Genomic DNA, 16,783 nt, shown 5'->3' with positions numbered 1-16,783 from the left:
CCTTGCACCAACCATCCAAGTCTTATTCATACTCCAGCAGTTAGTCAACACCAAAACAGCAATAAAAACATCTAGGCAGACATGGGTGTACCTACAAAAAAGGAAACTCCAGTTCTCCTTCCTTGCCCTGACCTCAGGTAGCAGCTGTGTTATGAGGAAAAGAGCCCAGCCATGCTCAGCTGTGCAGGCACCCTGCTGGCCTTTCACCTGGGGAAACGTTAGTTTAATTTTCACTTACAGCCCAGGCAGGATGCGAGTCGGTTTCCTCCTTTTCCCCACTGGATTTTTTTCCCCCTCCATATCACATTCACATAACCTTTAATACAAGTGAAATACTCAGAAATAATAAGAGGAAGGGATAGTTCAATGTCAGCATTAACAAGGTTTTATAACATGCAGAAATATCATCCCAAAGTTGTCCTGCGTGGACCAATCCAAGTGTCTGGCAAAAGTGCAAGGTTCCTGGTGGGTGGCTTTATTTTAATGTAGACTAGTCAGCTTCTGAGCCCATCTCTGCAGTACATCCAAATATTCACAGAAAACTGTATTCTAGCCATGCCTAAAAGGCAATTTTCAACAGGGCAGGATTTAGACGAAGGCAAAGAAATGTAATTTTCCTTTCTGTGCAAGGCACAGAAAAGGACAAAACCTGCATTTAATTTAAACCCCTAAATAAATAAAAGCAACCTAGCATCTCCTGACCTCCACTTTCCAAAGCTCTGTAGTGGCTGGAGGGAAGATATCACCGGAGCAGAGAGGAACCAGCTGCTGCCAGCCAGAAGAGCAGCAAGGAGGCTCTGAGGCTTTCCTGCCCGCAGGAGGCACCAGGCAGAGATGCTCTGCACCCACCTGGGTTGGAGGAGAGGTTGGATGTAGCACGGCAAGGACTGCTTGTGCTGGAAGATCACAGAATTGTTCAGGTTGGAAAAGGCCTCTGAAACCATCCAGTCCAACCTTTAACCTAGCTCTAGTCCACCATTAACCATGTCAGGAGATGTCACACTGGCTGTGACATCTGTTTCTTCAGCCTTGGGGATTTTCTGTCTGTGGCATCCTGTTGGGTTTGCTTGCAGAGAAGGAATTTCCCTCCATGGGCTTCCCCCGGTTCCCATTGGATCCAGAGCACGATCACTGGAGCTGGAAGAGCACACTGGTGCCAGCACCTTGGGGCCTGCAGGCTTATCACGCAATGTTTCATGGCTCACCCACCCCACCCTAAGTAGCTGCAATGCAGCAGAGCAGCACTGACGTCCTGCCGGTCTTCATTCTTGACTAATAGTGCTCTTGGTGGTGAGAACAGGTTACTGAAGGGTCTGAGAGGAATATTGAAGGGTCTCAACGAATAGTTTCTTGTCTCTAAGTCCATAAGAAGTACCCTAGGTTTTATTACTATTATTAAGTGTAAAGAAAGATGGAAAAATAGCTCGAACTTCATTGTTACCATGTAATATTGCAACTCCTCTTGGCAAGCAATGCAGGTGTGCAGGCTGGAAGCAGCATCCTCACTGGGCACTTCTGCTGCTGCCTTGCAACTGACTTCAGAACTTCTTCCTGCAAATTTTCCCTTACCCACATCGGTTATGTTCAACCCTGGGCTTCTCTTTTACCCACAGACTGACATCAGACAAGGTTAAGCCTCCTCCAAAACGCAGAAATTAACTTCCATCACCACAGCAGCCATCGCATTACATTTGTTTACCTGATGCTCTGGTCTTGCCCAAGTGTTGTGCTTTGTTAGCATAACACAAGTATTTTGTAACAGTTCCAGAATTCAGGCAAATCACTTTTCCTGCCCTGTAATTTACACCAAGCTCAGAGTAGCCATAATTAACACAACGATTTCAAACAGAATTTAAAACCACAAGAAACTTTAATTTTAAAAGTTGATTTTTATCTGGTTTTAACTATTTTGCTGAAGATGGACAGATGCCTGTTGACTGCCGTAGCAATGAGAATACAGTAATTTAGCCTTCATGTTTAATTTGGTATTTTGCTACCTAGGGAACACAAAATATTCTTTAAGTATTGTCACATAATTATAGCCCACATTCTTGTAGTCTGAACCTATATTTAAAGTCCTAATTTTTTGCATGCTTTTTTATTCTAGGAAATACAGAATGACATATTTACAATTCAGTAATTTTTGTCAAACTAAGTTGAAACTGGAATTCAGTTGAAAACAAAAACAATATTATTTGCTTGTCATTTAATTAAAATCAAATTTAAAATATGCTGGAAAGAATTATCCAAATATCTTGCATACAAAACCAAGCAAATTCTACAAGGTAAAGATTAACAGTAGTTGGTAAGTGGACTTCCAGGCTAATATATGATTTTCAAATATATTTATGTGCCCTCAGATGCTCATAAAGCACCTACCAGGAGTTTCAAAAAAAAAAAAAAAAGTATCTAAAAACATAAATAGTGAAATGAAATTCCATTGAATTGAGAAGGAGTTGAAATTCCCAGCCTGCACAAGTGTTTTTGGAAATTTTCAAAGACCTTTAGACAAGAAAAGGACTTTGAGAGCCTGACTCAACGTCTGGGGAGGTAGCTGTGCATCCTTCCCTATGTGTTTTCAATTGTGGACTGGAACGCACTTGCTTGTTTTTTGTAATTCCTAGCCATTTGCTCAGTTTTGCGTGAAGAAATCCAAATAAAACAGAAAACCTTCCCAAGTATTCAAGCTAAATTGAAAACAAAAGTGGCAAGAGTGAAAGGTTTGCAGCACGGAATTTGAAAAAAAACTCGTCAGAACTTCCCCCAGTACTCATTAGCAGACGTTAACCCCCAGCACCGCAGATTTAATAAATATGAAAGTACATATGCAGTAAGCTTGAGCTGGCTTCCAACACTTACGATAACTCTTATCACTTGAGAAATATTTTTAATGTTTTAAAACTAAAAGACATCGCATTCAGATTTCTTCACAGTAGCTATTTTAAATACTTGATGTAAACTATAACTTGACACAGATTATCAGCATTTCCAGTTAAATGGGCATCCCCCAGCTCTAATTTATCTTTTTTTTTTTTTTTTTTTTTTTTTTTTTTTTTTTAAATAAATCTCATTTTAAAAGCCCAACACATCCAGAAATGTTTATGGAAAGTTTTTCCCATGTCGAGGACAGCTGCAAGGCTTCCAGCCTCGCACATAATTCAGTGCTTCCTGCAGCAGCTCAGCCCCGCGTGCCTCAGATTTCTTGGCGGCTCCTCTTACCAATTGCTTTAGCAAGGCTCAGAGGTACAAAATGCTGATAAAGGGAGAAATTGGCACTAGAGGGGGGCTGCAAGGGGTAGATCCCCATCTCCCTTCTGTTCCGGCTATTGCTGCCTTTTGGGGCTGGGGACAGCCAGGGGATGGAATTGCAACCAAGCCGCGAGCACAGAACATCTTGGTGCAGAGCAATCGAGCCAAGACAAACCCCAGCAGCAGGCAGAGGGGAATATGCAAGGAGGAAATAATTCCCTGCCTGGGGCTTCACCGACCCTCCCATCTGATGGGCCAGCAGCCCCAACCCTGAGCACCTGCACCAGCGATGCTCCAGCACTGGCACAGCACCCATGGGAGCCCCTTCCATGCACACGGCAGGCAGAAGGACTGGCTCACAGCCAGGCTCGCCACTTTTCTCTAGCAAGACAGACAGTTGACTGAAAATTGGCATAAAAATATACATATTTGCATAAAACCTGGGGCAGAGCATGCATAGCTCCTGCTTTCTTTTTTTAAAAGCACAGTGCCACCTCCTCCTATGCAAAGATGCATGCAATGAATAAATAAAAGATAAACCCGTGACATATTCCAATAAGAGTCTCAACTTTCTTTAATAGCAATGAGATGAACAAAGCAGGAGGAAGGGGGAGGGCCCCTTGGTGCTATTTTCAGCCATTATTAACAGAGATCAAAAGGAGCAGCAGAAAGTCAGGGCCCTTCGAAGGGTGCAGGGCTGCGATCCCAGCCAGAGCAGATGCTGGTGGGATGGGGTCGTGCACCCGGATGCCTGGGATCCCCATGCTCTGCTGGGAACACCCCACAGGCTGCAGAAACTCATGCAGCAGGCTGAAGATTTAGTAAGGACAAAAGGAGAAATCCAGTAACAGATGTCTAGAGAGAGAGGGTGGGGGGGAAGGATCTGTTTGGACTTGTGAGAGTAAAGAAAATGAAGTATGCAAATTGGTTTTTAATTTCATACAAAAACACCCCTTTTAAGATTTGAGCCAGGCAATGGAGGAAAACAAAATTTCACTTTCCATTTTGTCATAAGCCTGTTGGAAAGGACAGCACGAGTCTTGGCTCACCTCACCAGGCACATCGTGCATCTGCATGAGAGAGCTGCCTGATGCACACCATGCCCTTCACAACCCAGGCAGGGTTTTCTCCTGCTGTCAGTAGGTCCAGGAGAAGCAAAGCGCCCCTGTGCTGAGGCTAAGCCAAGGCAGGAACAAGAAACAGAAGTGTTCTAGCTCTTGGCATCGCTGCCACTATTGCTGCACTGAATACACTTTCTCAGAAGCCTATTGCAAGGATGAGCCAACAAAAAGTTGCTCAGGTTTGAGCATCTTCTTTGGTTTCTCCAACCCCAGCTTTGCCACTCCACTGGGTTTTCCTCTGGGAAAGCCCTTCAGGTAAGCAAAGGATGCCAGACATGTTCATGGCCAAAATCTCACCTGGGCACATCATGATGGATGGGGTGGAGGAGTAGTACCATGCCCAGCCCCATCCTGCTCATTCAGACTGTGCTTTGCTCAGTCTGAAGCTCATGTTTATAGATTGATTCTCAACCCTAAAATCCTCCTCTCTGAAGAGAAAACAAAGTGCCTGGAACATCAGGAGGGCTTTTCCTACTTTTTTTTTTTTTTTTTTTAAAAAAAAAAAAAAAGAAAAGAAAAGAAAAAAAAGCAAGCTTGCATTTTGCAGAAGAGTGTCAGCTTCTCTCCAAGGTACCATCTTCCTGCATATACCCCAACTGATCTACTTTAAAAAACTCAATTGAAGCACTCTGTGTATTGCTGGGGACGTTTAAGCTCACAGCATAGTTGCTCGGTGCAGTACAAAGACAGAAGAGATAGACTAGACCCAGCGCTGGAATCAATACAAAACCATTAAGCAAGCATCAGCCTCACTACAGCCTACTTTACACATCAAAAGCAGAGCCTGCACTTGGTGCTTTTGATTGAAACCAGGAACTCTGCCTGTTTCCAATATTGTCATTCCAAGGCACGCAGAAAGATGTGATGTGGAAGCTGAAGGGTTAAACGAGTACTTCTATTCAACCACCATCTGATGTGTGCACAAAGTGCTAATTATATCTAACAAAGACAATGCACAAAGCCCTACGTAATACCAGAGATCTCAATAATGCTACTATCACTCTTATTAGGTTCATTTTTTGGAAGTTAAAATAGAGGATGATGATATTCAAAATCTGGGTACTTGTATTCAATACCCCTAAGTATAGAGAAATCTGAATTGGATAAATTATCAGGAAAAATATTGCATGTTCTGTGCTGCCAGCCTATTAGCTTACTGAAGGGTCCTTTGAGTACTAGTGGAGGGGCTGCAGGGAAGTGTAACCACCCCCAGGCTGGGGACAGCATTGGGAGCAGGCTGATGTAGCTAAAGCCAGAGAACTGGGGAGACATTTTCCAAAGCCCGAGACACTCCAGAGATCAGAGGAAGGCTTTGCATTGCTGAACCACAAGTTTTCCTGACCACAGTGGTGTCAGCCTAGGTCTAAAACAGGAGGAGGTGGTATGCAGCTGGGACAGCCCTCAGCCCACTCCGCTCTTTTCCAGACTAACAGGGAAAGTAAGTCCACATGTGGAAAAAGGAAGTAACACTGCATTTTGGTTCAGCACACCAGAATAATGAGAAGCTGCTGAGGTTAACACAAGGACAGCTGGGGCATGAACCAAGAACCTTGTCCCTTCCGTGCACCAGCTGAGCATGTCTGCAGCACACTTGCACTGGGGTGGCTGAAGCAGAAAGGAGACAGGTGCTGAAAAAGGAAAAAGAGCTGCTAGCAGTATACATATGCATATATACATCCCTAATGGCAGCAAAACAAAGCCAGGTCCAAGTCCAAGAGGTAAGCAAGCACTAGTACCATTTTAATTATAGAGCTTCTGGCCTTTTTTTTTTTTTTTTTTTTTTTTATTGTCTGCATTTTTGTTTATGTAGTATATGTACCCAGGAGGCAAATCTCAAAGTCCTTGCATTTCTTCTATTCGTTATTACTTGGCACTACAGAACCTGGGAGCCCAAGGCATGATCATGCCCCAACACGTGGGTGTGCATTGCAGAACCTGAGCGAGTCCCTCCAACAACAGGGAAATGCAGAATTGAACTGTGGGTTCGTGTTCCTGGTGGCTTTTCAGACTGCTCTGCACTGACATATTTTGTAGCAAAGTTTCCTGTGGAAACAAGGTTTATGCAACCGCTTCTGTGCATTCTAATTGCAACAAAATTCAAAGCATGAGTATGAGCATCAGAATTGTGACCCTATGAAGGTGAACCATGAAAGCTGGGGAAAGCAGTTTTAGTGTAGATGTAGGTAGACAAATTCCTCCACACAGCAAGAAGTCTGCAAGATGCCGTTGGCCTAGTGATGGCAACCAAGCAGAGCCCATCAGCACGAGCCAACCACACAGACTGAGTGCGAGGCTGCAGGTCACCCCAGCACATAGCACCTCAAGGGACACAGCCAGGGCCACTGCAACAGGAACATCGTGAATTATTTAGCATCCAAAGGATGCAAACCCATAGGAAACCACACCTCATCTGGGCTGTTTGTTGCCCCTAGAAGAGCAAAGCCTCTCAATTTCCAGGACAACCTTCATGTGACAAAAGCAGCACAGAGCAAGGCCACCAATGTCAGAAACTTGTACCTTCAGCTTTTCTCGTGAGCCCACCAGAATCATGATGCACCTCCACAACATGAATTACTACTTGAGGATGGGGGGAAAAATTGGAAGAAAAAGGAAGAGAGAAATTTAAGCAACTCTGTGAATTTTGATATACGAGTTTGCAATTTATTCCTTAGAAATTCAGTTGCTAAAGTATTAATTTAGTCACCATTTGAAATAGCCATCTCTACCAGTCTTTGATGCCACACTTGCTGCTGACCCCACATTGTAAGCTTAAAACTTTAAAGTGTTTCTGCTGAAAAACTGAGCTTCTGGCTGAGCAAGGCTCAGCGTGGATTTTCCATGTCTGAATTCTGTGTTCATATGGACTGCACAGAACTGGGCTAAGTGACTTCACACCAGACCTTCAAGAAAATAATTTGCTAATGCCTTTAGATGTAAAGATCAAATGGCTTCCATTGTATTTAAACAAGCAAGATATTAATAAACTCATATAGGTTTGCTTTCCTTTTTCAGCTTCAGATTTAGAATGCAGAAGTGATAGTGATTCACTACAGAATAGACCTTGAAATTTTGCTAAAGCACAGGCACGTAGTTGTTATGCATTAAGACAGAGCTTGTGCAAAGTTTTGGCGGGTCAAGGAAGTGGTAGAAACATCCAATATTTGAACAACTGTTCCTGGAGTCACAAACATAACGAAGATGAACTTCTATCATTCAACAATTACTTTATGCTGTCTTGATGCTCCAGACTTCCTATGAGCACCGTAATATTGGTGTAAGCGTTCTAGCAGGACTACAGAGGGCACAAAAATTACTATCAGTTAAGAGTCTATTCTGAACATATACACCATCTTTGTTAAAATGCATCTCATCTTGCTTTCTAAAGGTGATATTTTCTTTAAAACAGATTTTTCACTCCAGCTTTACAGTCTGTTTTTCCCCTGTACTGGAGTTTACTTTATGATGTACATTACGTGGTTACCAGGATCACAAAGTCAAGCACTCTGAAGTTCAGAAATATGAAAAACACACTCTCCTGCCCAGACTTAACCTTGTTATATCCATGAATTTTGCTGCAACCTTTCCTGAGATCACTGCTTTGCGTGGGCCCTCTGCCTCCCTTGGTGTGTAGAAGCACTGCTGCACAGGCAGCAATTCAGCAGCCCATTCTGTTCTCGCTGTTCAGTGTGTGGCCTTGTGCCTTATTTACTATAATTATTTCAACATCTGCTCTGAAGACAGAAATCTGTTTATTTCCTCAGAGGCTTTTCTATGGCACTCATTGCTGTAGTCGTTTGAATGCTTTATAAAATATTAATGGATTTCTGTTCTTTTCCTTCTGTTATCATCTCCATTTTCCAGACGGGAAATGCTGGCCCACAGACTAAATAGTGAATTTGTTCACCAATTTGGAAGGAAGCAGCAGATCTCTCACACGTGCAAGACTGCAGTGTGCTTGCAAGAGGTCAAAGGAACACATGGAGAGCTGCAGGTTACAGCCAGGATGAAGCAGAAATCCCATCCAACAGAAAAGCACATTATGTGATTCTTTCAGAACTACACTAAGACTGTTTTTTAAATCAAGTTCTCCAAATCAAATAAGTATAGAAATAAGCAGGATACTACTTTTCCTTCTTTGACACCCAATTCTCATATTAGGTGCCCTTATTTTTACAACAGGAGTTACTGAAACTTTATATTCCCAATGCCTAGCCACCATTTCCCATCACCTCAAGACCTGCTGTAAGAGTCAAATCATACCTAGCTTATCCTTGCCCTTCAAAATGGCATCAATCTTCTTACATGAAAGATGTTAAGTACAAAAAAAGTCTTTTCTTTTTTTTTTTTTTTTTAGTAGATCAAACATTCCCCTTCTTTCCTTGCAAGTCCAGTTTCCCACCCCTCTAATCATGTCTGCAATCTTTCTTCCAAGCTCTCTCCACCTGCTCCTCATATTGCTAAGTTCAAGGCATCAAAACCTCCTCCTGATGATGAGCAGAGCACATCAGCTCCCTGCATCTCACAGTCTCATGCTGCACCATGCACGCAGCCCAGCACCAGTGCCTCCGCACCCCAGCTGCTGGCCCTGGTGCACCCCAGCCATCCTTCCTGCGGGTGCCCGTTCCTAAGTTTAGAAGTTTATTTTTGCCCTTATTGAATTACTTCCTGATTTTTTCCATTTTGCCATTGTTGTTTTAAATTCTAATCCTTTCCTCTAATGTCCTTACAGCCCATCTCAGCTTTGTGCCATCTGCAGATTTAATAAACATGCTCCGATTAATTAAAATAGTAGATACCACCTCATAGAGCCCCCCTCCATACACACTTCCACTTTGACAGGAGATGATAATTATTCCACAGATATGGCTGTCTAATCAGCTTTAGACCGATCTTGTAATTGCTTTCTCTTGATACACTAAGTTATGAACGCTGTCTTCTGCAACATTCCCACGTGCACCTGCAGCCACATTAGAATTGAAAACCCCTGGTACATCCCATCTACCACTTTTCCCCAGCCTGCAAAACTTGGTATCCAGCAACTGTCTACAGCACATCTACAACCACCAGCAAGTGAGATTGCTTGAGCTGCATTTTTTGTATTTAAGTGCACTGAGCTACCAGGTAACTGAAAACATGTATCTAGTACTCAAGACTGTTTGTTCTCTATTCAAGCCAAATACTGTATCTTCCAGTAATTTTTATTAATTGTGGTAGTCACTGGACTACAGCTGATCCTTTTCTGGAAAGGCAGATGCAGCACAAAATTGATATTTACTGGTTAAATTTTTGTTGTTGTCTTGTTTCCCCTATTAAATACAGCACAGCCACCTAAGCACGTGTTACCTCTCATGCCTGCTCTCCTACTCTTCTCCTCCAGTGCCTGTGCCATGGGTTGGTTATCCATCTGAGGTACGGTGTCCCAGCAGATCAACAAGTAAGAGAGAACGAAGGCCTCTCCAGCATGGGATACTAAACGTTTCTACTCCACAAAACATAGCTAAAAAAACCTCCTCAGAAGAAAACATCACTCTGCTCTTGAAGATGCATCAAAGGGCTTTCTACGCACCAGTAGGTTTGCACTCAACTTTCTTGTTCTTTGCCTCAGCAGGGCTTGGACCTATGGTTTAAAGTGACTTCACCTGTTTCAGTTTGAACCTTCAAGTACTAATTACTGCCCTGTATAACTTCTACACTTAGGACATACACAAGCAGCATCACCAAGCGACACGGAACTACGCCACGTGTTCAGCATCACCCAGAGGAGCCAGCTCAGCCATTGCTCACAGTCCGCCCCGACTTCTCACAGCATTCAGCTGCACCAGAAAGTGAGCCTGCCCCTGCCTTCTCTAAAGCTACAACAAAAAAGGCTGAACAGAAAGCTGAAGTGTGGTTGTGCTCCAAGGAGATGCCCAATTAAAAGCAGAAAGAATTCAAGTCTTCACACACTGTGCAGAATTGTCTATCTGCAGGGTAAAAAGACTTGCTTGCTCTCCATTCCAGTCTCCAAGAGGAGGGTATAAACTGGCACAGGATCATCAACAGCAAGGCATCCTGCAGCTGGGGTAGGCAACAATACTACTGATGAATTAGGAGCGGAGACAGATCCAGCTCTCTGCATCAAGCATTAGCTCTTTAGGAGAAGGGAGGAAAAAAAGAAAGTAAAACTGTGCTTTAAGCAGTGAAATCAGCAGGCTCTGTCAGCATTTTTGTTTGTGTTTGGTGCAAGTTTAGGAATTGTGAGTATCTCAAGAAGTTGCTGGCATCTGGGGATTTCAGGCTGGGACAGAGCCGACGCTGCTGTTTTTGCTTCCTGCTATAGCACAGTCAGACGCAAGACGCCGGCTCTCGTTCTGGCTGCTCCCAGTCCCCTATCCTCTAACCCACAGACAGCATTATTCACTCAATCTAAGACAGAATCCACCCATTCTTATAAGCTCACTGCTGTTCTACGTGAAAGATGGCACAAAACAGGGAAAAAGAGGATGCCCTCTCCCACCAGCCTCATGGGTCTTTGGACACTCCACTGAGCTGGGAAGGGAGCAAGGACAGCATAAGGAGAAGCACAGAGAGGAGACCAGGGTAGGAAGGATGCTGTGGCACTGCCAGATCCAAACGTTCACAGATACACAGGACCTAAAAGCATCTTGCATCTTTTCCCTCAGCTCCTGAGCCCTGGGGGTAACCAATGCCAGGTCACAACCTTTTCCCCTCAGGGTCAGAGGGGAAACCCAAGCACCTTCTCTGCCAGCAGACAGCCCCTGCACTCACATGCTCACAGGGCTGGGAATTTCACAAGGTGTACAAGTCTCAGAGGAGGCACAAGGATTGGTGCTGTGCCTGGGAAGCAGGCAGGAGCACACAGCAAGAGGAGGCAGAAAGCACAGGACAGATCGCAGTCCCTTGGTGCTAGGATCAGGCACAGTCACTGAGCCCAGACACCTCGTGAACACAGTACACACTGCCCAGCACCTACAGAACAAGGGGCATGACACTCCCAGGGCTGCAGCTGCAGGCAAAAGCAGCTCCCACTGCCCTCCTGCAGGCACAGAGCTCCTGCTGTGGGGAGAAACCTGCTTTCCACTGAGCCAGAAGAGGCTTTTTCAGTGTGGACAGGTGTTTTAGGGTCAACTCATCTCTTGGTTAGCAGGTGGAGGAAAGCATTCAATCATTCATCATAAGCTGAGCCGTCAACATTGATCTGAACAGGCAGGAAGATTTGAAACAGGGTTTTTTTGGTCACTTTAAATGTATCAGCTTTCATATAAACAAAAAGTGCTCCAATTCATCTGGCATTGGAGCATACAGGGTAAAAACAAATAAATAAATAAATGATGTGGCACTGTACATGGAAAAGATAAAAAGGCAATTTTCTTAAAATCCAATTTTCAGCTCTCTGCAACTACGTTTAAGTGCAGAGGGGCGTATTGCTGTGAACCAAAGCCCCACAGTGCCTACACATTAGTCAAAAGAAAGAGTTAAAATGCACAAAATAAATAATAATGATTGCCAAACTCTTCAGGTTTTACAGTTTACTAAACAGATGCACCAGGTAATTCAATTTAGTGGCTACAAAGAGTATAATAGCTTAATGCAGTTTCATATTTAGCACAGTGGGTTAACCATAAAAATACAATTTATACTAATGGATATTCTAATCAGGGCAGCTTCCAAATGGAAGCTGACAATTTAGCCACTTCTCTTTCTTACCAATGCTATTTATTAATGATGCTGGATTGCAGCTCAAGCAGCAGGAAGACTGTTCTCTTGATTCAAACAGCGAGTAATAGTACTATGAGAGAAATAAATCACTCAGGATTTTCTCAATACATTCACTGCTTCTACAAGGCTGCCAAGAAAAGCCTCCCTTTCAGGAGCATGGTTTCTTTCTGACTACAAACATGAGGGGACTTTCCAGGGCTGGGAGGTCTCACACTGCTATCCCAGGCAGCTACAGCTGCAGCCATAGGCTTCTCCCTTCCCTTGCTCCTCTCTTAGATGATCACTCTGCAACCTCATTAATGATATTTAATTAAAAAAATAAATAAATCCAATTTCCTACCCAAAGTTGATTTTTGACCTCTTAGAGTTAGACCTGGCTTTAATTTAATACAACTTTAGCTGAAAACAAATAGAGTTTGTGGCAGTCTTCCACATTTAATCATTTTCAAAACTTTCGCAAACGTCCAGAGAAAACATGACCAGAAGAAACACAGGTAGCATTACTTGCATGGCAGTAAAACAAACCTGATGGTATCTAACTGGGTGCTGGAGCCCTTTGGTAAAAGGATGTTTTTCCATGTTTCTTATGTAAGATGGCTTGGAGCAGTTGAAGAACCCAAAAAACAATGGCAATGATCAGGGCTCGACAAAATCACAAAATAAATAAATAAATAAATAAAATGGACGAATGAAATCTTCAGTCATGCAGTCATGACCTGGGACGCCCTCTGTATCCCTCACACTTGAAAGATTTGGGCAAAGTTTACAGAAAAGGTTCCCAAACCTCCAGAAGTTATTTGTTATCATCTTCCAAGGCACAGGTGAGAAGCTGAAATCAGTGAGCTGTGCAAAGGACTGCAGTCATAATTCTTTACTGCTTTGGATGCAAAAAGATGCAGGTTTAGCAGCACACATCTTGGTCTTGGAGATGTGGAATCCAGAGAGTAAAACGTGTTTGGTTTCCCACACTGAGAGGGTGACCATGTGTTCCTGGTGTGGAGGTAACTTCTACAGCAAGTTGTGTTTTGTTAGTAGACCCTGCTTCTTATCAACTCCCAGGAAAAAAGTGATGCTGGGGTTGGTACAGCAGCAGCTGAAGAAGAGCAAGCTGACTGAATTGGTGCAGACAAAACATCACCCAAGAAAAAGCAGTTTATAAAGAGTCAAGTGCCCGTTCACCAAAATATGCAAATCCTTCCAGCTGTGCTGAGAACCAGAAGGTTTCCTGCACCACGCTATCTCCACTGCTCAGTCTCCCAGTGACCAACTCTCATTGAAAGGTTTGGAAAACCAAGTCTTGTGTATTTTTCGAAGTCCTATCCTTTGGAATAACCTGTGAAAAAAAACACTATTAAAAATAATAGAAATGATAAAAGGCTTTCCTAGTTTTCAGAAGCCAGTTTCTTAGATTTCACATCCCCACAAGGATGCGTGTGCACCTCTGTCCTGCTTATGCAGTGGAATAAGACATGGATATAGTTTTAGGAAAAGACTACTCATAGTGAGCCCTGACACTTGAAAACCCAAAGGTCATGTAAAAGATGTTTTTGTTTGAATTTGTTGTGTGTTTTCTAAGCCACCTTCATGCCCTCATGGTTTGCAGGATTAGTTCATTAAAAATAAAATAAAATAAAATAACATAAATAAAATAAAATAAAATAAAATAAAATAAAATAAAATAAAATAAAATAAAATAAAATAAAATAAAATAAAATAAAATAAAATAAAATAAAATGCACTAGAATTATGTTCTGACCCTTGTTATTTAAAAAAAAGAAAAACATCTCCATACAGCCAGCTCCAAGACCTCCAAGATAATGAAACAGACCACAAAACTGTGGAGTGAGCATTAAAATCTTCAGGTCTTTATTTATCGTTATTATTATTTATTATTATTTTAATTTATAATAGCATACAACGTTCTCTTTACCTGCCCTTTTAATTAATTAACTTATTAGCTTCAGCAGGTTCACATTTTTCCTTTTCAGAACAAAATAGTGAGGCTTTTCAGATACAGGGAACCCCTGAAAACTGTTCAAGAGGCTGAAAATAATGAGGTGTTAATGCTGGACTTCAAGGTTAACATGCTATATGCATGTAGTGCTTCATTCAGAAATCAATCAGGAGGACGTTAGTGCCTGTTAAGAGAGATTTATTAACTTCTTGCAGCGATGCTGACCTAGGGTAATAAAATGGTACCCAGAAGAACAGGAAAGGGGCAAGTTTGTAAGCAAGATCTACAAGAGAGCAGGAACAAATTAGCAGATGTTTGATTTTGAAGCACTACTAAGACCTTAGGTAATGTGCATTCAATAAATCAGTGGCACATTTTAAAATAAAAGAACGTCAAGTGACTGTAGTGATAACATTTGGCAATTTGATCCCACTGGTAATAAAATCAGAGGTTCCTCACTGACTTGTAAGGGTGTGACATGAACTAAAGCTCAAGATATCTTCTCTTACCGCATCTCAGTGCTCATCTGAGCCCCTTTCAGAGGCTGCCAGTCAGAACATATTTTATACATATATATATATATACATAATCTTTATGTAATGTATATTAGGGCAAATATCACTTCTTACACAGACCACATCTTAAACTGATAAAGTTAACTATAACCCCTCTTAAAAAAATAAGTAAAAACAAGGCTTACATACTGGTGATAAAAGTAGCATTAAAATCATCTCTGCCTTGCACCTCTGTGACTTTTGTGTGCTAGCCGTATTTCAGCATCATGGCAGGAGATGTTTCCTAGGGGAGCAGCATGCAGAGGCAGGACGAGCTGTCCTGGTCGTTTGCCTGCCCTCCTTGCAGATTTACATCATCCAGTGACTCAAGAAAAGATGATGGGAGGTAAAGGGGGTTGTGTTCCTCCTCATCCAACGCAAAACAGGTGAGGACCTGGGGACAGACCTTGTACAAGAAAGGAGCGAGCTCGTGTCCCACCAGGTTCATGTGGGACGCAGCCAGGCACTGCCTCCACCGTGCCTCCAGCAGGACCCAGCTCACCTGGCAGCGTGGCCAAGCCCTGGGCTCTGCGTTCTTCTGAGCTTTCTTGGAGCAAAGCATTCGAAAGCAGCTAGAGTCCATTAAAAAGTCAGGTGGTTTAGAAATATATTCCTGCAAATCACAGGAAACAGAGCTTCCTGCTCCAGCGGCTCACTATTCATGGGACAGAGCCTGCTCAGCCTGCCCCTCCTCTTAGGAGGGATTCTGCTCTAAGCTTCAGGAAGATCAGCCTGAAAATTAAGTTACTATTCTGTTGTGGTCATTCAATAAGAAAAAAAAGAAGCCCAAAGTATGTGTGCAAAATGATTTTCAGCTTGATTTACATGAACTGATGACCCTGCATGTATAGTGGAAGAGTCTCGCCAAAACCTCAGCTGGTTTGCACCAACAGTGTTCAGTAGTTTCTGAAATGCCCCTTCCTAATCACACGCTGGCAAGGAAGGAGAAATTATAAACAGTGCTCTAAGCAGCTGTGAAGTGTAACAATTGTTTTAGATTTGCTATGAGTTATTCAGAGATTATGACATCCATTATTAAAATACGCCACCTGTGACTTGTAAAATTAACTCAGGTTTTTTCCCTGGGAGTTTCCAATAACACATCATATCCTTTTTCAATACGCACACTATGCTGTCATATGATTTTGCCCTAAGTTTCTGTACGTAGCTACAGTTAACTAAAATGAATTTACACTTTGAAATAAAATAACATAAAGTAACATAAAATAACATAATAAAATAAAATAAAATAAAATAAAATAAAATAAAATAAAATAAAATAAAATAAAATAAAATAAAATAAAATAAAATAAAATAAAATAAAATAAAATAAAGAATCTTTGAGGACTTCAGTACCTTAGTGGAAGTCTACATCACTGTAAGAAAATAAATGAAAACGGCATTTATCACTTCCTCAATTATTCAAAAGCATTTTAGAAAGAAGAAGTCAACGATTGAAGGAGACAAGCCAACACCTGTGAGCATTGTGGCGACATTCATAGCCAGCTATGAATCAGGTCACCCCCCACACCTGCATCCCTATTCTGAGCTTCATGGCTGAGGGGAAAGGGGAGAGGGAATGGGGCTTCTCTTCCTTTAAGAGCACTCAGCACAGGTTTGTTGTTACAGACAGCAACAATCCCTCAGGATTTTTGGTTTTTATTTTTTTCTGGCAAGGAAGATGAGGGCCCCTTAGGGAATACAGGCACCTCTGGTATGTAGCACCAAAATTCACTGATGTCAGCTGGCGCCTCCTTGATCATTTCATGGCAGATGTGTCCTGAAAGAAGAAAAGGTGATAGGGAAAAGGTCAAAGACACCTCTCCTCTGGGGCCAGGCCTATAGGGACTATTGCCTTCAATTGGTGCGGTGTCCCAAAAGTCATGTTTTGAACATGAGGAGCTGAGAACACATCAGGGAAAGAGCGCATCTCGCCAGCCTTCAGCCGAGACCTGAACACAGCCAGTGGCCCAATCCTGCAGTCGCTGTGCCCTGGGAGTAAATCACTGCAGTTGATGGCAGCTCAGGGCTGAATGAGTAAAATAACTTCTTTGCAGGTGCAGTTATTAAAAAAAAAAAAAAAAGTGACAAAAGCATATCGAAGTGCAAAGTCTGTTCTAGCTGCAGTGCTGATGGGTGGTAGGGCAGAGCAGGTGCTTCCCGTGGCTGTCTGATGCTGGAAGGAC

At 42.6% G+C, this 16,783-nt stretch overlaps 1 protein-coding gene and 1 long non-coding RNA gene across 2 annotated transcripts in view; one reads left to right on the top strand and one right to left on the bottom strand.

Moving 5' to 3' along the window:
• Window positions 1-15,043, bottom strand: part of HIVEP3 (HIVEP zinc finger 3) — a 298,262-nt gene extending 283,219 nt beyond the window's left edge. Inside the window, exons 1-2 of the mRNA XM_084497409.1 lie at window positions 14,748-15,043; window positions 12,615-13,422 (exon numbers count right to left, since the gene is read on the bottom strand). The gene's annotated coding sequence lies outside the window, so the exon portion shown is untranslated. The remainder of the gene's footprint in view (window positions 1-12,614; window positions 13,423-14,747) is intronic.
• The window catches only part of LOC311423446, a 249,558-nt gene that overhangs the window by 117,868 nt on the left and 114,907 nt on the right, over window positions 1-16,783 (top strand). The window lies entirely within an intron of this gene.

This window comes from Aythya ferina, assembly GCF_964211825.1.
Source record: "Aythya ferina genome assembly, chromosome: 24".
NCBI lineage: Eukaryota > Metazoa > Chordata > Aves > Anseriformes > Anatidae > Aythya > Aythya ferina.
The sequence above is the reverse complement of the archived record's forward strand: the minus strand, read 5'-3'. Positions and strand labels throughout refer to the sequence as shown.